Source organism: Rhea pennata, chromosome 13 (assembly GCF_028389875.1).
Source record: "Rhea pennata isolate bPtePen1 chromosome 13, bPtePen1.pri, whole genome shotgun sequence".
Lineage (NCBI taxonomy): Eukaryota > Metazoa > Chordata > Aves > Rheiformes > Rheidae > Rhea > Rhea pennata.
In genome coordinates, this window is record NC_084675.1 from 23,880,718 (window position 1) to 23,900,220 (window position 19,503).

Consider the following 19,503-nt stretch of genomic DNA (forward strand, 5'->3'; position numbering starts at 1 on the left):
CTACGTAAATGGATGATATTATGGAGATTTTTTTTTCTAAGCACGGTTTTTCTTCACAATGATTTTTTAAGCCTGAATTTAGAAAGATAACCTGGAACTTTTTTCTTGCTATATGCATACCATCTCCATACATTAGTTTCTAGTTCGGTTTAATGGACAGTCCAGTAGACCTCTTCTACTTCAAAGTTTTTGTCCAGTTCCCCCATATTCCCAAGTGGAAGGAGGTAGGATGCAGCCAGTTTGATGAGAGAAACACGATACAGTTGCGGCTCCCTAAAAATTCACTGTAGTCAACCGTTTTCACCGCGGCCGTATGCAGATCTGGCCACTCGTGCCTCGGCACAGGGCTTGCGCACCCGAAGGCGCTGAGCGGCCGGGGGCACCGTGCCCGCTGGCAGGGCCCGGCGGCACCTGCCGCGCGTTGCACCGCAGGGGGAACCGCCGCCTCCTCCGAGAGCTCCCTCCAGAAAGCCACAAACGCTGCCTCGGAAGTGAAACGTTTTGCAGCTAAGTTGTTGCTCAGAGTCTTTATGCATTTTAACAAATGGTGAGTTTCCTTTAAAGCACCGGCATTAGTTCCGTCTGTTCAAAATAGTGTATAAATGAAACTACATGTTTCTGTGCACAAATACATCAGATATGCTGCAAGACGAAAAAATAGGGTTAATCTAATAATTCAGCTGTCTTTAACATGTTTCCTATGGGAAAAAAATCTGTCTAGTTTTTCCTGCAGATCTGATACTGTACTGAGAGCGTCTTTCTGCTAAGCACATTAAAAGATATTTGAAGCAAAAATCCTACCTACATATATGCAGAGATGCATATACAGAAATAAGAGGCATCCACAGCATTACAGATAAGGTTGTGTCAAGGTTGCTAATTAAAGCAAAGGTAGTCCCTTCTTCTGTTTTAGCAACTAGGTTGTCTTTTTGCCCAGAACAAAGAAATCTTAATGGAACTAAATTTCTAGACGAGAAGTACACACATATTTGAATGCCGTACCCAACAATTACTGTACAAATCATTCCCTAGTTCCTTAGGTTTGTTTTGATCTTTGTGCAGTGGTTTTACGCAGCTAGTCCAGCAGCGGCTACTTGTTTGTGTCCTCCTCACGCGGACCCGGCCGCCTCTTCCTGCCCCCTGCAGAAACGGGAGCTCCTCCATTTTCCGGTGTCCGCGCTGCAGCGTCCAGGACGAGGGGCCAAACTTCGCCTCCCCTTGACCTGCTCCGTCGCTCTGCCCAGTTCCTGCTGCGCTCCTTCCCTCGCCTTCCGCCCTTACGGAAGGGGAAGAAAGATGTCCTAGGACTTGACCCCAGCGCAGAGCCTCCCACCCACGGCGGACCGGGCTCCCGGCGCGGGGCTCGCCCCTCGCCGGGCCGCTTAACCCTTGGCTGCCTCGGCGAGGGGCTCTGGCCCCGCGCCGGCCGCCCTCCTCCCTCCCGGGCACTCCAGATCACTGCGAGAGCATAAAAGGACAAGAATGCCGGAGCAGCGGGGACGGCCGCGGGAGGGGAGAGCGCAGCCCGGCCGCGGCAACGGCAGAGCCGCCGAAAAGGGGGACGTTTGGTTTGCGTTAACTGCCCAGACAGATGCACTCCGGCATGTTTGCATTTATGGAATCCATATGTTGTCATGGGAAATTAAAGGACGGCAACGCAAAACTAGAATTCGCAGTGCAGAGAAAATGAACGCGTCTGCTAGACCCTGTGCATCTGCACGCGCTCTTTCTGAGGTGCCCAGTGCTGGAGTATCCACAGCGGTCTGCTCGTCCCCTTCTCCACACGGTTACTTTTTCTTTACTCTGCAAGAAGCGCGTACGTAGGCGGCCCCCGTTCTCGGACGGGTCCGCGGGATCACCAGCTTCTGGTGAAAATACGCACTTCTTGCAAGTTACACCAAGTACTAAAAGACAATGGTTACTTTATTCTCATCTCGACATTATCATCAAACCACGTTTGTTTCGTATTGAGTAAGAACAACAGTTACAAGTTACGTGCACCTTTATAGACAGCGCACCAAGCAGCCTTGCAAAATTCTGCTTGCCGGAGGGCTTGCTGGTTTTCTCTGGAAGGGCAAGTAATGTTACAGTCATTCTTCCCATAAAGGTGGGCAAATACATTTTGTGCAGGGAACAGCAGGTTTTTAAGGTCAGTATTTTAAGGCAAACTGGAAGCATACCTGAGTCTCTCCATTTAGCAAACTGTAAGAACTCATGCACAGCATGCGCATTAACAGTACTGCACATCAGTGTTGAACTTACAATATTCAAACAACTATGGCACGTATTAAACCTCAATTATTACAACCTGCGAATATCCCCAAAATGCAAGACACTTCCAGTAACGTATCAACTATTATGGCACTACTGCAAATTTCTAGTAGCTTTTCCTCTTCTTTTATCCCCCCTCCTCAATCCCACTAAAGGGACTTGTCCACATTCTAAACGGCTATCCCCATGCTAAGAAATATGGAAAGCTTGATACATTTCATTAAAAATATTTACTAACAAACATGCAGTTTATTACCTTGCAGTATAAAATACATCTACATTAAGGTTCTCCCGAATGGAAAAACTGACCGCAACTGCATTCCTTGTTCAATACTATGAAATAAACCAGGAAGTTAATTATTTAGGTTACTATTAAAAAAAAAAAAGAAAAAGAAAAAAGAAAATAAAAAAATTCAAAAAGCTTCTTTAGATTTTCAAAAAGAGATGAATTAATTCAGCTGCATTGGTGTCAATAATAAAACAGGCTCTTATAGAAAGATGAAGAAAACGTATTCCTGAATCCTGGATAGAGTCTCTTTACTGGTTCACCTCCTAAATTCCGAATCCCACATTCCCAGCGATCATCTACATTTTTCACCAAGGCTGGATCAGGGAGGGAAAAGTGATAAGCTGCTGGAAATAAAGATTTCAAATAATAATCACAAATGGACCAGAACTGAAAGTGAAAAACGTTACCGTAACACTAGAGAAATATTTATTTAATCAAACCACAGATTCTGTTGGGACTGGAGGAATGTTGCATCCTTTCCTAAAAAAGGGGAAAAAAAGGAAAAAAGAGGAGGGGGAGGGGGGGAGAAAAGAGAAAGCAAGAAAGAAAAAAGGCAGAGGCACAGCCGCCTCCTGGAGTTCCCCATTGTCCGGGGCTATAGAGAGCCCCAGAATGGCATTAAACTCACAAAAGGCATATTGTGCAGGGGACAAAAAAAGCCCCTTCTTCTACAATAACTTTTAGCTTCTTATTTTTAGAAAATGACAAAGCTGTTGCCAGCGATGGCTGGTGAAACCTGTAGCCCGGCTGGCGGCGAGCCTGGCCGCGGCCGCATCGATCAGCTGTCCCGCGCCCCGGGGCGGCCGCAAAGTTTGAACGGGAGCGCGGCGGCGCCGGGCCGCGCAGCGGGGCCGCGCCGGGCCGGGCCGAGCCGAGCCGGGCCGGGCCGCGCCGCCTCCCCGCGCGGACGCCGCCGGGGGGCAGGAGCGGCGGCGGCGCAGCACAAAGTTGCGCTCGCTCCGGCCGCAACTTTCCCGGCTCCTCCCGGGAACTTGGCGGCGGCGGGGGTCGCCCTGGCCCGGCCCGGCCCGGCCCGGCCCTGCGCGGGGCGGCGCGGCCCCGCCCGGGCGCGGGGGCAGGTGGCCCCGCGCAGCGGCGCGGAGCGGAGCCGCCCGGCGGCCGCGGCCCCCCCGGCGCGGCGCGGCGCGGCCCTGCGCGGCGCGGCGCGGAGCGGCGCGGACCCCCCCGCCGCGGGCTGGGGGCCGGCCGCTCGCCCCAAGTTTCGGTGCGGCGCCGCCGCCGCCGCCGCGCTCCCCCCGCCCGCTCCTGCTCGCTCGCTCCCTCCCCCGCCGCCTGGGCTGAATCTTATTGATCCAGAAGGTGGCTAATTAGCCCTTCCCGTCGTGCCTGGGTAATGAGGCACATGCGCACTGCACTAATCAGCCATTTTTTGCAGGAAACTAATTAGCAGAATAAAGATCCAAAGAGTTTTTTTTCTTCCCAATCATCAGATCTGAGTCCGGGCGCTTCCTGCTCCGGCGACCGCCAGCCCCGCCGCCCGCTCCGCGCCGCCGCTCCGCGCCGCTCCGCTCCGCTCCGCCCCGACCGCCGCCGCCGCCGCCGCTGCTGCTGCCGCCGCCGCCCGCGGCCCCCTCGCTCCGGGGGGCTGCAAACTCCCCGACGACGATGCTGCTGCTGGGCAGCGGCGGCGGCGGCGGCGGCTCCCGCTCGGCTCCGGCTGCTGCCCCCGGCCCCCGCTGCCCCGGGCCCCTGCGCGCAGCGCGCCGCTCCTGCCGCCGCAGCCGCCGCAGCCTGCATGGGCTCCGTCCCCCCCGCGCCGCCGCCGCCGCCGCCCGGCTCTGAGAGCGCCGCCGCCGAGCAGCGACCGCGTAAGTGGCAACTTTTCCGCCCCGTCCCCGCGCGCGGCTCCTCCTGCTCGGGCGCCCGCGCTGCTTTGCATGGGGCCGGTCCGCCCCCCGGCGCGGCGCGGCGCGGCTCCGCGGCAAACTTTGTGCCGCGCCGGGCAGGGCGCAGGTGCCGCTGCGCGCCCGCGGAGCCGCCGCGCCGCGCCGCGCCGCCCCGCCCCGCCGGCCATGGCCGCGGAGCCGCGCCGCGCCGCCGGGCTTTGTGCGGCGCGGAGCGGCGCGGAGCGGAGCGGGCGCGCAGGGGCGGCGGCGGGCGCGGGGCTTCGGCCTCCGCCATCTGCATAATCGGCGGGGCGGCCCCGCTGCGCGCCGCTCCGCGCGGCCCCGCCGCCCCGCGCGGCCGCTCGCGGGGAAGCGTGCTCGGTGTTGACGAATTCTCGAGCGTGGGATTAATTTAGTTGACGTCCGCGGGCCTGTTCGGGGAGCACTGACACTTCCCAGGACCCTCGGTGCGGTGTAAGGTTTCTTCGGCGGGATTAAATATGTATAATTCTGTGTAGTTAATACGCTGGAAAACAAAGGGGTGAAGAACTACTTAAAATTGTTCTAATCCGAATGCCGTTCCAGCCCTCTGCCCAGACCCTGAAATTTTGCTGCCTAAGTGGATTTGTCTTGGGGATGTATTTTGAAATGGAATTGCAAATGAGAGTAATTATTATTTTTATTTTAAGTGGAGAGGCTCAGTTTTGGAAAGAATGCGGCTAGGGGGATGGGAGAGGTGAAGGCAGCAAACGCCACCGTAGGCCAATCCCCCCTTTCTCAGTTTCAGTTTTTAATTACTTAATGCTGAATCGCACAGTGCTTATCTAAATATTTGCAAATGCTCTTTCCTATTGATTCCTCTGAATAAACTGTTCCCTCGCCTTCAGAGGGAAAGCAATTCATACTCTTTTGAAACTAAATCTCCAGAGAAGAGTGTGTGTTTGTGTGTGAGTACACGTACGTGTGCATGTGTGTGTATCTATATGTACGTATGTATCACGTACACACATTTTTAGTGTGAATTATTTATAAATTGGGTTTGGTTTTTTTGAAATTCTTACCCCCCCCTTTTTGGGGGGACTCTGAGAAAGATCTGTTTCTCTTTCAAGCTGTGCTTGAAGCTGCTCTTGGGTATGTCCTGCACTTGGTATGGATATGTAATACGTATACATCTGCCTTGTCTGTCCGTCTGTCTCTTCTTCTCGCTCCTGTTTAATATGGAGCAATTTTCTGGAGGCTCGGTGACTCCCTCCTTAGGGTCACATTGAGTTCGAATCCGACTGAAGGTGCAGGAATCCTGCAACGGGGGAAATAAGAGAATAGAGAGAACGGGGTCAAGTTGGCTGCTTAGAGGCCAAAACTCCCACAGCTGCCTTTAAAAATATATATATAATATTTGACTTTCCTCGTCGTATTACGAATTGTAGCCTCCTCTTTCAGGTATTTGCTTTGCAGCTTAAAGCTTTCTCTTCCTTTTGCCTCCTTTCCCCCCCCCTTTTTTTAAGGGAGAAACAGGGGGTTTGGAAAAAAAAAAAGGAGGGAAAATAAAAGGAAAAGAAATGGGGGGGGGGGAGAAGGGGAAAAAATAAAACCCATTGAGTTTAGGCAAATAAGGTTTGGTCTCCGTATCCTATTACAAAGCACTTTGAATATGCAAGACATCACACAAGACCAGTTATTCCAGTTACGACAAACTTAAAAAGAGAGAAAAGAGAGGCATGTTTAGATTGTAATTTGTTAGAGCAAGAATCGTATTTAAGATTCGTCCTTTAATTTTTTTTCCAGCCTTACATTGTATCCAGCCTTTTTCTGATGTCTGTGTTTTTTTATTATTATTATTAAAATCTTTCAGTTGAGTTTAGGAAGACTGCTGCAAGCAACACATTTTCTGTATTTTTGTTCCTGTATCTTGGAGGAGAGTTGGCAGGGATTCTGTGGTTTGCAGTTACACAATATGTTATCATGTTTTTAATCACTAAATCATTGCAGTGGTTATAGATTTACAGTCTTAGGGTATTACAGAGAGGAGCAGCGGAGGCTCCGTGTGCTCGAACATACGAGAGCACGCAGCGAACACGCGGGTGAACTTTGGCTTGGAATAATTTCCCTGCCGCTTTGTGACGGAGGCGAGAGCCTGCGTTCGGCATCGTCCGCCCGTCCGCACGCTTCAGGAAAGTTTGTTTAAATCTCTCGATAGGGCAGGAATTCGGATGGGTATTATGCGAGAGCTGTCATGCGGCGCTGGCGGGGAGAACGGCCGCTGGCGGGTCCGGGGCCGGCCACCTGCGCCGGGGCGGCCCCGCGGCGCTCGCCGCTCCCGGGTCCCCTCCGTTATGTAACGGAGCCCTGGGCGGCATTAAAAATTCAGCGTTACAAGCTGGCGGTAATGCTCCCTCATTAGGGAGAGCTGTCTGGTCCGGCAGCAAGCGCGGCGCGGGGGGCGCCGGGCCCGGCTCCCGCGCTGCCCCGGCTCTGCGGGTGCCGGGCCCGGCGCTCCCGCTCCGCCTGGCTGCCCGGGGCTGCTTCCCGCGGCGCCTCCGGCCGGAGGCTCCCGGGTCCCCGTCCAGCCCAGGTCCCCGCTCTGCCCGCAGCCCTCGGCCAGAAACAAAAGCAAACAAAAGAAATGGAGGGGGGAGAAACTCCGCTTCTGGCTGCAGAGGTTGCTTTGCTGGATTTCTTTCTTTTTATTTTCTTTCTTTTCTTTTTCTTTTTCTTTCTTTTTTTTCTTTCTTTTTTTTTTTTTTTTTTTACCCCACCCTCTTTTTTTAATGCCGTCGTTCTAGGAAGAGCGGGCATCGGGAAGTTTGCTCTGGCCTCCCTGCAGCAGCCGTGACGGCGGCCGGACGCGGACCCCGGCAGCCCCGTCCCCCCCGCGCTGCCTTTTGTTCCCGGCCGAGGGAGCCGAGCGGAGCAGCGCCGGAGCCCCCGCCTGCCCGGCACCTCGGGGCGGCCTTCGTGGGCCGCCGGCCACGCCGGGCCCCTGGGCCGCCGGGCCGCTCTTGGCGCGGGCCCGGCCGGCGTCGCCAGGTCCCGCGTCGGCGGACGCCTGGCTGCCTGCGCTCGTCTGCCTGCTGACGCCTTCTCCAGCCTTCCAAAATCATAGTAATCGTGATAACCGTAGTAATAATAAAGAAGCGCTGCCCCGAGAAGCTGAGGAGCGAGTCGCAGCCTCTCGGGGCAGCTCTGCCCGGCTGCTCGGCACGGCCCGGGTTGTCAGGCGGCCGTCGTCGTCCCGTCCGCGGCGCGCGTGCGGATCCCGGCCCCGGCGGCGCCGCGGGGTCAGAAGGTATTTTTGCGCCGGAGTGACGGGCATGTTTGGGAAGAGGCCGGGTAAAACCGCCGCCGGCGCTTCCCGGCCCGCCGCGGCCCTCGGCGGTGGCGTCGCGGTGGGTCCGGCGGCCGCCGCGGGCCCCGCGCTCCCGTTTCCCCGGGTCGGTGCCTCCCGGCCGGGGGAGGCTCTCCCGGGGGAAGCGCGCCCCGGGGCTCCCCGGCGCCCCGCTTCCCGCTCCTTCCCGGCCTCCCTTGCCCGGCGCCGGGCCGGGCCTGCGCGCGATAGAGTTGTTGAGGGCTGTCGCGGCGGGAGAGTGGGAATCGAAACATCTGCGCCCGGGCCGGGCGCAGCAGCCTCTAATGGTTTTGACGGAGCTGTTGTGGTCTGTTGTCTGGAAAATCTGCATTCTGCGTGGTGCCCGAGGGGGGCCGCGGCACCGCAGACCGTAACGCGCGCCTAAATATAACTGCTGCGGCACGCCGGGGTGAGGCGAGGGCAGGCCGCGGCCGCGCCGGTCCCGCCTCCCGCTCCCGCTCCCCGCGCCGAGGCCGCCCGCGCGCGCGGGCCGGGAGCCGGCGGGCGCGCGTCCTGCCCGCTCTCGCAAATGAATTAAAACAGAAAAACGCCACCGGAGGGGGGGGCGTGGATGACCGGGGTTTCCCTTGCTGCCGAAAGCCGGGAGCCCGGCGGCGCCTGTGCTGGCGCCGGGGACCCGCGTGCTGGGAGGCGAGGGCCGGCGCGGCGCCCGTGCCCTCGTCCGTCCGCGGTTTCCGCTCCCCTTCCCGCGGCGGCGGCGGGCGGCGAGGAGGGGCCGCGGGGCTCCCCGCCGGGCGCGCGGGAACGCGGTTTAGCGTCCGCTCCCGGCCGGAGCGGGAGGAGAGCTGCGCGGCGTCCCGGCCCCCTGCGCGCCCCCGCTCCGGGGCCCTCGGCGCGGACCGCCCCGCTCGCCAGCCCGGCTTGGCCCTCCGCTCGGCTGCTCCTCGGCCGCGATGTCGCTGTGTCGCGAGCGCCACACGCGCCTCTCGCTGACAGAGGGTAAAGCAGAGCGGCAGGGTTTCTCTCTTCCCCAGAAAACAAACGTTTCCGAGTGTTTTGAACCACGTAGCTCGGGTTCCTGGGACTACGAAGGTGCCAGCTGTAAAGCGCTCAAGCTTTCAGGTTTTAAATCTCCCAAGAGATGAGTTGTGCTGGCTCCTCTGGTGTGGGGCGATGCTGGAGGAGATGATGTGTTTAGCAGGTCTGGGTTTTCTCCCGTCCCCACCTCCGGCACCCCCTTTCCCTGTACGTGCAGAAGTTAAGCTGGCGTGGCTTGTAACACCTCAGCTCTTTGCAAGCGTTTGTGTTGATGGTACCTGCTGCCTGCCAGAGGGCCACCAAGTCCTCAGGCAGGATGGGAGCAGGGGCGTCCTGGAAAGGCGCCGTTCAGCCTCGGCCGCGTCTCCGGCCTTGCTCCGAGGCGGCCGCCTTCCCGCCCTGCAGCGTCCCCATTCCCAAGATGAACCGTTTTGCTTCCAGGATCCCGCCTGCTCCGCTGGTCGGCCGCAGGCAGCGTCCGCCGCGACCGGCTGGCTTGCTCCTGCGATGCTCCTTGGTCTCGGCTGCCGCGGCCGGCTCCGTGCGAGCAGGCCGGCCCTCCAGAGCGCGCAGAGCGCATATCCGCCTGCTCGCCGCCACGTTGCGGTGAGGTGCCTGGTGCTGGTGGCTCAGGCTGCCAGGTTTCCTGAACCTCTGTGACGTTTGGTGATGTGCTCGTCGGTTTTGGTTTTTTTTGTTACGCCGGAGCTGTGCGAAGAACTGGAAGATCCCCCCAGTACGGACGAGGGGGATGTGCCAGTGCAGCCAGTCGGAGCTCAAGGGGTTGCAGTCAGGTGCAGGGTTTTGAGGGTGATACAGAATCTGTGGATTCCTCACCGAGGTATTTTTGGTGAGATACTGTGTGCTAGCAGGGCAGGAGATGAGTTCAGAAGATTAAATACAGGGAGTACTTGAAGCACAGAACCTCTGGGTTTCATAGGTGTGTATTAGTGAGTTACAGAAACAGTTAATCAGGGCCGTTCCTCTATTTCAAAGATGTTTTGGGTTTCTGCTATACACTCCAGCTCGAGTATTTTATCCCTACTTCTTGTGTTGCAGAAGCTCGCGTATGAACCCTTGGACGCTGCCACAAGGGTCGCTCCCGAGCTGCAGGGTGAAGCGGGTTCTTGCAGTCTGGTGCCGAGGTTGCATGATGAGGCCCTGGTGCTCTTTAGGTTTGCTTTATATGGCAGTGTTAAGTGTCAGCATGCAGCAGTAGGAGCTGGTTGTGGATAGGTTTATGTGGTGCGTCGTGGCTGTTGGTGCTCCCGGCGCGGCAAGGCCGGCCGGCAAGGTGGACCTGCACCGACGTGCGGCCAGGGTGGCCTCTTCTCCAGAGGCACGTCTGTTTGCAGGGCCAGGGTTGATCTGCGCCTGCTTGACTTGCGAGGGAGCAAAAGCTCTCGGCAGGGCCGTGCGCTCGCTGGAGGAGCGTGAGCGCGGCTGGCTGCCGCGTAGCCGGTGTCCTTGCGAGCGTTTCCGATCGGCAGCCCCTTACTGTGCCAGACAGAACTGTAGATGTCAGGCTTTGCACAGGAAGGAGAGCCGGGCGGCGAGGGCGAGACAAGCCTGCGAGCAGCAGGGCTGTGAGTTTCAAATTAACCTTCTGCTTTGTTGATGTCTAGCGTGGAGCCCCCCGGCCCCCTCCCCGCGCAGTGCTCGCGGGCAATCGCGAGAGGCCCGCCGCCTTCGCATGGAGCCGCTCGAGGGAGCGGGCGGCGGGAGCGCGCTCGGCCGCGGCCTCCGGAGCCCGGCCGGCTGCGCGTGCCGCGAGCGAGCGGGGGGAGGCAGCGGGGGTTTCCCTGCCGCGGCGGGGTCGTGGGGGACGAGGGATGGACGAGCGCCCTGGACGTTGTTCAGCGCGGTCGCAGCTGCCAAAGGTGAAAAGAGCCTCATGGATGCTCGCGCTTAACTCGCTGGGCTCCGTGCCTCGTCGTTTCCTGCAGGATGTTACAGTCAGCTTTTTCACATCCAGCTTTAAGGAAAGGGGATTCCAGCCTTTCCTCTGGGAGGCAATTCTGCAGCCTTGATGCATTCACTCCTCGAAAGCTCGTTCAGTTGTCTCGGCCTAAATTTTTCTCTTTTAATTTTCTCTTGTTAATTTTGTCCCTTTTACTCTTACATACTTCCTTCCTAAGTTCCTTTCTTCTTGCTGTTTTTCATCTTCTGTATAGACAGTTAAAAGCAGCTTAACACTGTGAGCTTGTTTGGAAGTCAAAAGATCCGTTCTAGTTCTGACGCTGACTTTGGGCAAACCACCAAATGTTTGCCTCAGCTGGAGTGTGGAATGGGATAATACTTGGTTCACATGCAGAGACTGTAAGCGAGGGCTAATTATGAAAGAACATAATGTGTCTTAAATTCCAGAAGCATTGTTACATCCTTAAATTTCGTTCTTTGTTACTTTCTCTGTTTTTTTTTTCTTCCAGATAATTCATAAGTTGTTACTGCTTTGCTTCTACTGCCTTCCTAATGCATTAATACTCTTCTGCTGGGCAGGACCCTAGGACTGCAGTGTTCCACCTGGGGCTACGTTGGGAGTCCTTTAGAGAAGGATGCCCTCTCCTCCCTTATCTGCTCGTACATAGAGAATTAATTAAGCTTGTAGGCGTTTCTTGTTTTCCCCATGTTGGGGGTTTCGTTCTGGCCTCCTGGAATACGAGGAAGATCAGCTAAGGTAATATATTTGTGGTTTGTGATAGTCATGTGATAGTTCTGAATTCAGCTAGAACGCACCTTGTCCTAGAGCATCACGAACATTCTGTGTCTCAGGCAGAAACCGTAATTCTGGAAAGGCTCAACTACCGTTGTCCTGTTTTCCTTTTGTTGTAGTAGTTGCAGTTGCCAGTTGAATTTGTTGCAGGCCTTGATCTCTGGGATCATTATGAGCAGATGCCTGGAGTCCTGGTTTTGTTGACCTTTATTTGGATGGAGGAAGAAGAGTGCATCTTCTCATCTGAGTTAGGTTTCTCGTTGGCTCATGCTTGAGTAATGAGTGCTGTCTCCATTGAGAGATGGGGGAAAAAAAGGGAAAGTGCTACCTTCAAAACAGATGGGAGGTGGAGAAACAGGAGCATACGTGACCAAGCTGAAGATCAGCCTGGAGGGCAGAGGGGCTGCCTGAAAAAGCTTTTACACCTCCATGAGCATGGGCTGTGGTGGAAACCTGTGCTTCGGTACTGTAGAAACAGTGGGAAGGCTTTCTTTTTTTATTTTTAGAAACACATTTTGATCTTTCCTGCTTTTGCTGCTTCTCAGAGTACAAAACACTGATGTGGAGGAGGCTTATTCATATGCATCAGTATTTGCAGTTCTAGAGACTCCCAGTCCAAGCAATGCCAGGTATGAAAATATAGGTAGGCATACTTTTTTGAAGTCCTCCATGTTCCTCAGAATGATTTTTTTTCCGGGCATCCTGTTGGTTTCTGTAATGCACCTGATGCCATGTAATGGGCCAGAGAACCAAGACAGCTTTGCAGTGGGGTGCTTGGAGGTATGTGTCAATTCTGGTGTTGACTTCTTGGCCAAGGAGTAAGGGAAATCAGTAAGAAGCATAGGCTGCGTTGTGACAGACTGATGTTAGTGGAGGATGGGCTAGGATGATTTGTGTGATGATCTGGCCTGGCCAGCGGTAGAGGAGAGATGAGATAGAGCACCTGATATTACTATGTTTTGTGCCTTTTGCTTACTAAAGAATCCTGGAGTGGAACTGGACGTGTGCTGCGTGCTAATTGAGAATGGCTGGCATCTCAGGAAGGTGTGTAAACATGTTATCCCCCACTGCTATTTCAGAAACCCATTTGGCCAATAGCAACGTCTGTTTGAAGGAGGTGCCACAGGTTTTTCTTTGGTTGTCTTATTTTAACCAGCCTCTCTGCTGTTTCCTCTTTATTTTGACCGGATTGAAACTCTTGAAGGTTTGCATGAGATGCTGGAAATTCTTGAGGTGGGTCTGGTGCCAAAGCAGCCCTGCATGAAAAGCTCCCTTCATTTCAGGCTTGCAGCAGTTTTACCTGAAACTGCAGACGTTTAAGCAACTGAACAAAATTTTGAAAGAGTCTAGGGAATTGCTCAAAGCCAAGCTGTGAAGGCAGGTTTAACTTCGTGCTGTGGAGCAATGGCTAGCTGGGATCAGTGTATAAGCAGGGATAACGTAACTAACTTTTTTCCACTTGAAACCTCCAAGCAGTGCCTGAGGTCATGCACCTGGTTGTTAGCACAGCTCCTCTCCTAGGTCTGGTGTGCTGTTGACAATGGAGTTGGAGGTGTCTTAACTAACCATTTATCTATAGATGCTTTCGTGAAGAGTATCACTTTTTCCTATGGATATCTTAAGTGGTATGTAATTTCTGGAGCTGAGATTTCCTTCCATTTATTCTGAGTGGCTGCTGAGCTACGAAACATCATCTGGTTCCTCCAGGCAGTAACTGGATGCCAGGACTCCAGTTTTCCTTCTTCTATCTTTATCTCAACTATTTCTTGCTGCTGCATTACTACCTGAAGATTGTGAGGTGGTAATGGTTAGTGAAATGCTTTTGATGAGATTCTGCAAGAAGTGTTGGCCATCCTCTGGAGATCATGGATTATGCAGTTCCTCTGTCACTGGTCTTCAGCACAGATACCACTGTCTATTGTGTTCAGTTGTCTGCGAAAAGCATGTCTAGACTTCTCCTGGTGCAGGAAGAGATTGGCAGTACAGCGACATATCTACTGAATTGCTGAGGCCAAAGAAGAAATATCCAAGTACACGTGTTGTTAGAGTAGGCAGAGGGCACAAGTAAACCACCTCCCTCCTTATCGCTTGGTTTGGCACGTGCAAAGGTTGCCGGGTGCTTCACAGAGGTTTGCAGAGGATTTGGGCCTTTTAGAGCGCAAGACTGCTATGGGAGGGGTGGCTCTTTGCTTGCATGGAGCAATAGGTGAGTTCCTTAATTGCAACTGTGTAAGGCAGATGGGAAGTACCACCTAAACAAGAACACACTGGCCAAGTGAGATGCTAGGAGCAGAGTTCTTGTTTGCTGCTAAATTCCTGCTGTGCCTTTGGATTTGGGTTCTGGTTTTCCTAGATTCCTGTTGGTGGATATCAATGATTTCTTTGATCTGTATTTTAGAAAGATTTCAGTTCTCTCTATGTGATGGTTAGAGCAGGAGTGGGCTGGTGGAAGCGAGGAGGTGGTTGGTTTGCAGTCTCTTGAGGACTGCGTAGGTGGATCTTGGCAACTGTGTCCTTCTGTCATGGGCCACAGGTCCAGAAGGACATCCTGGCTTCCCTGGCATTTGGGTGGGGAAGTGTCAGACGGAGTCTTGTTTTTACCACTCATGGCACTCAATGAATTCTTCTGCATTTTAAAATTCAGAAAAGACGGAGGAAACAGAAAAGCTTATGGCCTTTCTTTTAAGAGTGGCGTACCAAGAGGAAAAGATGGTGTTTTTGTCACAGTCTTTCCCTTTTGAAGCATTAGAAATAGTAAAGGCCTTTACTCCACATCTGGAGTACTGTGTCCGGTTCTGGGCTCCTCAATACAAGAGAGACATGGAGCTAGTGGACAGAGCCCAGCATAGGGCTACAAAGATGATCAGAGGGCTGGAGCGTCTGTCCCGTAAGGAACGGCTGCGAGAGCTGGGCCTGTTTAACTTGGGGAAGAGAAGACTGAGAGGCAATCTTACCAGTGTCTACACATACCTTAAGGCAGGGGTGTCAAGAGGATGGGGCCGGACTCTTTGCAGTGGTGCCAGGCGACAAGATGAGAGGCAACAGGCACAAACTGAACCACAGGAAGCTCTGTCTGAATATGAGGAAAAACTTCTTCCCTGTGGGGGTGGCACAGCACTGGAACAGGTTGCCCAGAGAGGTTGTGGAGTCTCCTTCTCTGGAGATACTAAAAATCCACCTGGACGTGATCCTGTGCAATGTGCTCTAGGTGACCCTGCTTGAGCAGGGGAGTTGGATTAGATCATCTCCAGAGGTCCCTTCCAACCTCACCATTCTGTGATACTGTGTTGTTGGAGGCCTTGCTGGGTTAGGGAACAAGAGTGGGTACTTTCTCAACCTCTGCTTCAAAGAACGTCAGATTTAATGAAGGCAAACTTTCTGTTCAGTTATTACTGTTCCCTAGTTCTTAAGCAATTTGAAATAGCCTTACCAGCCCAGTAGTGTGGAGGATCCTAGACAGGTCTTGTCTCAGTGTTTGGTCTTCAGTCTCCAGACAATGTATCAAAATGGAATTTGTTAGTTTTGTGTAACCCTTAGGTTCCCTGTGGAGAAGGGAGGAAGCTAACTGGGAGTCAGCCGCCTAACAGCAAGGCAGGCAAGGGAGGAGTGTGTGTCGGGAAGGGACAGCTGTCCTCCTGCTCCATCCCTCAGGCCACTGTCCAGCAGTGTGACGGGCACAGCGCAAGGATCCTCGGGCAGGTCTGAGCTTCAAACATCACATTCATAACCATTCAGTTGCGGCTTATGCCTTGACAGCTAGAAATAAGCGGATTGAAAGTCTTAACAGTACCGATCATTCACAAAAGGAGAAGATCGTGGTGAAAGAAGACTTCTGTTGGGAGGAGCAATACCCAAAGTAGCTGTAACAGAAAAAACAGAGATTCTGTTCTTTCTATTTGATATTTTCACTGTGCTGTGTGTAAAAGTTCTCTTTTCAAGTTTCCTTCTTGCTTGTGTGAACCTCTTGTACAGCAGAGCAAAGGAAGAGAAACACTTTTAAGAAAAATAGAGCATGTGTTTTCTTAAAATGAGATTGCTGTGGCATGTTTTGGGCATGAAACTGTGTAACTTTGAAGTTGACTTCATTTCATGCTGCTGATATCCTTTTAACTGTCTTAAGTAAACAGTACAATTCAGCTGTGAAAAGTGTCTTGTAAAAAGCTATGCTTGGTTTCTAATTCTGATTGTTTCAAAGATTTTCATAACAAATACTCTCCTTACTAGCAAACCATTCCTTCTTAGGAAAATTCACATTGATTTATTATTATTTTTTCAGAGGATTTACTTGCATATTAGATTGTCCTGTGGACATTATTTTCAGGTCAGGAATGGTTTATTTTAGTTTGGCTTAATTGAATTGGAAACGGTTGTAAGTGATACCAAACTGGCTGCCTTTAAAGCTAAGTGCAAATGTCCACATGTGGGTTTATGCTGTGGTAAGTCAAGCTGCATTCACACCTTAAGCTGAATTTCTGCATATATGAGTGTCTGCGTTTACAGACACTAGAAGAGTCATGTCTTGAATTTAGCATTGCCTGTGTTGTTGTGTAGGGACAAGAGGAGTTAGAGGCAAGGAGGGAGTTACAGAGGCAATAGCTTTGCGTGCTGGGAGCTAGTACTGCTACTGAAAGCCATCTCTGAAAGCCATATCGGACGCTCCTGTCTTTCTGCTGCATAGAGCTTCAGATGCTTTTCGGCATGGGGAAGTAGTTTAGGGAAGAGTCCTGGCTGAGAAAAGCTCTGGCAAAGGAAGAAAAAGAGACTTCCTCAATCTTTTTTGGTTTGCTTTTTGCCAGCTTCCCTTTCAGTTGGAATGATTGTATGATGCAGTATGTGGCTGCACAAGTTTCTTCACTGACGCGGAGAGGGGCAATGCAGAAACTCGTACCCTTCCTGAAGGGATGATAGCGTGGGAGCAGTTTCTTTCGCTGCCATGCTGGCTTAAAGCGTATATTGAATTATGGCCTAAATATCACTTGGTATAGGATGTAAAAAGAGGCACTGCTTTTTGCTCATTTTTCCTTTTAGGACTTCAGCACAGTTTAAAGGGTTTTTGTATAGCCTTTTGGGGTTCGCCGTGCAAAAACTTTGTGGCTTTATTCCGGTGTTCTGGGAGCAGAAGACAATTCTGAGTCCTGTAGGGTCCTTCTGGACGTACCACTTGTGTGTGAGTCTCAGCTGATGAGAGCTCGTAGTTCTGCTTACGGCTACAGATGAGAACTGCTAAAATCTGTGGTGGCAATTCTGCGTTCAGCTGCGCAGGGTTTCCTGCCTCTAAGCACTAGAGTTTCTCCTTTAACCTTCCCTATCAAGCCTGCTTGCTGCCTGCAGGCTGACAGAGCATGCACAGACCACGGTATGTTTTCAGGCCGCAGTCCCAGCTATGCATGTTGCTTTATTTTCTGCACCTGGGTAGCTCCATCCATGGAGCTGCACTATTGCAAATCTCTACTGCAGATTTTGTGCTCCAGTAATTTTCATTACTGCATTTCTCACCCCTGCCGAAGGCAGGCATGTCCGAAAAACTGCTTAGCCTAGATTATACTTCTGTTTGTATTTTGGTCTATTAAAAAAGTCATATTTGCTCCCCCCAGTCCTTTGTAGTATCACTGGTATATGTAATTTTAAAAGAGCTGTCTTCTGTTCCACAAGACATCCATGCATACCTGGGCATCTCTGCTGTCCTCTTTCCTTTCTCTCCAGCCAGAATAACCTAGCAACTTTCAATCTTACTTAGAATTTTGATAGTTTCAGTAGCTGTAGAACTCTTTGCTCTTCTATTTAGTGTTCTTTGCAGTTATAGAACAAATACTTGCTGCTAGTTTTAAAACTTCCTTTGTTTTTATTTAAACAATAGCTTAGTAACATTTAGAAGTGCTCTCTTTCCTGTCTCTGCTAACATTGTAAAGGCTGTGGAATATAACTGGATATAATGGAAGGGATGGCAGAGGAATATACAGGCTAAAAGTGAAGGGTTAGGGTTGCCTAGCATATTGACGGTCCGTGTTCAGAGTTTCAGTGACTACAAACCTAAGTTTAATAAAAGTCACTGTGGACATTGTCTTGGGATCTTGCCAGGGATGATTTCCTGTTTAAAATTAGATAGTGGATTTTTTAAAGCCTTGATATAAACTAGTAATTGCTGGAGTTTCTTCTAAATCCTAAGATGCCAGTCAGGGGACAAAAACAAAACTCAAAACCAGTAGAACTGCACACTTTGGTCTCTTGCAAGAGGAAGAGTACCGAATGTCTTGTAATCCGGAGCTGTTCTCTCTGCAGTAATGAGCATCTCGTTAGACAGTGTGCAAACACAAGGAATCCGATCGGCTCATTCCTCACCCCCACATGCTTGGAAAGAGCTGCGAGGGCTGAACTGCGCTGCCAAACGCACCTGCAGCCTCTGGTGACGCTGGAAGAAGTGCCAAAAATCTCAGCAGCAAGGAGGAAAGCCAAAGATGTAATACAGTGTGATAAAGAAAACTGTAACAATTTTGGCTTTTGAAAGAGTGAACTTGGTGAACTATAGTAGTAGCCCTGGCTTTTGGCCTATTCAAGTCACTTTTACTGCTTCTTTCATAATGGCTTTTGGGCATGTTCTTTTGATGCATCAAGTTAGGTGTGTTACTTGTTATTTATAACCTGTGACTTGTGTATTTGCCCTGGAGGAGGAACTTTGAGATGAAGGTTCCTGCCTGTATACTGTGTCTTGAGGAATCAACCTTCTGAATCTCCATATTTTCCCATACACTTGCCTTTTTTTCTACCCAGGTTTATATTTCTCAGAACGAGAGTGCTGCAGTTGGAGCCATGCAAATGTGAGCCAGGTGCATCATCCACAATCTGCATTAAGTATTTGTGGGTGGATGTCTAGCAACCTGCATCAGACTATTGTAGTGCAAGGGGGAGATAAAGAGGTGCTCCACCACTTCCCTGGCCACCTAATAGGAGGTTTATCCTCCCCGATGGCACTGTTGCCATTACTGTATGGCTTACAGGAGATGCCTAACTACGGTTCCCCGTGTCATGGTACTTGCTCTGCTGGGCTAAGCCTCTTTGCACCCTCAGGCTAGTTCAGGAGGAGCTCTGCTCCAGTTCTGGGGAATCACCTCTTCTGTGAATGCAGCTTTGATTTTTCTATTGCCAGTTGTTACTTTGCTGTTAAGTGAGATTAATTTATTTTTATTTTTCCTTTTTTCTTCTTTCTTTCTTTCTTTCTTTCTCTCGCTCTTTTTTTTTTTTTTTTTTTTAATAGAAAGAAACCTTATCCCTGTTGGGCTCCTGTTGCTGTTGGTAATAGGAGTGTTTAGAGAGATAAGGACCCCTTTCCTCCTGCCCTCCCCCAGGAGGAAGTTGGCAGCCTGCCTCGAAGTGAACAGCTCCGCTCAATGACCCACCTAGAGTGGCTGTCCAGGCTGGATTTGTATATGCTAATAGGCCTGGCTTGTCCTAGCTTGTTTGTAATGATTTGTGGCTGCATTTATATGCAAATACTAACAACTTGCTGCTGAGTTAATTAGCGTTTTTTTTTCTCCTTGCTTCCTGGAGCTTTAGCAAAAGGTCTTTATTCTGCCCACTTTGGTTGTCTGACCCGTCCCACCCACTCGCCCAGCCATGGCAGTGCTGCTGCCTGTCAGGTTGCCAGCTCGCCTGTCGCGCTCTCTGCAGCGTGAGCGGTGCGGCGGGAGCGTGCAGCATGGTTCAGCACGGCATGGCCCCACCTCGGACCCGCTGCCACCTTGGGGCCTCTTCGAGGCCCGGTTGCATTAAGCCCCTGGGGACTGTCTTATAGCTCGCAAGAAAGCTGTGTATTCTGTGCATTTTCTAAAGAATCGTCGAGGCAGGGTGATGGGATACTTACAGCATCCACGTGAGAACCTTGTTACCTGACTCAGGTAGTTGCCAGTTTACCGACAAGGAGACCCAAACCAGCTTGTTTCTGTTCTGGCCATGCAGAACGCTTGCTTCTTCAGTCATGACTGAGAGCATTAGATGCTATCAGATGGATGGTCCTCACCAGGCAGGAGGCTCCGAAGGCCTG

General features: G+C 52.1%; 1 protein-coding gene across 3 annotated transcripts in view; it reads left to right on the plus strand.

Annotated features, from left to right (window-relative positions):
- The first annotated feature begins 3,822 nt into the window (after positions 1–3,822).
- ZFHX3 (zinc finger homeobox 3) overlaps positions 3,823–19,503 on the plus strand; it is a 197,247-nt gene continuing 181,566 nt past the window's right edge. The window contains exon 1 of one of the 3 annotated variants that reach the window (XM_062586918.1): positions 3,823–3,911. The gene's annotated coding sequence lies outside the window, so the exon portion shown is untranslated. Of the gene's footprint in view, positions 3,912–4,247; positions 4,390–4,843; positions 4,882–19,503 lie in introns of those variants that run through there. The other 2 variants (XM_062586920.1, XM_062586921.1) reach the window with 2 other exon arrangements.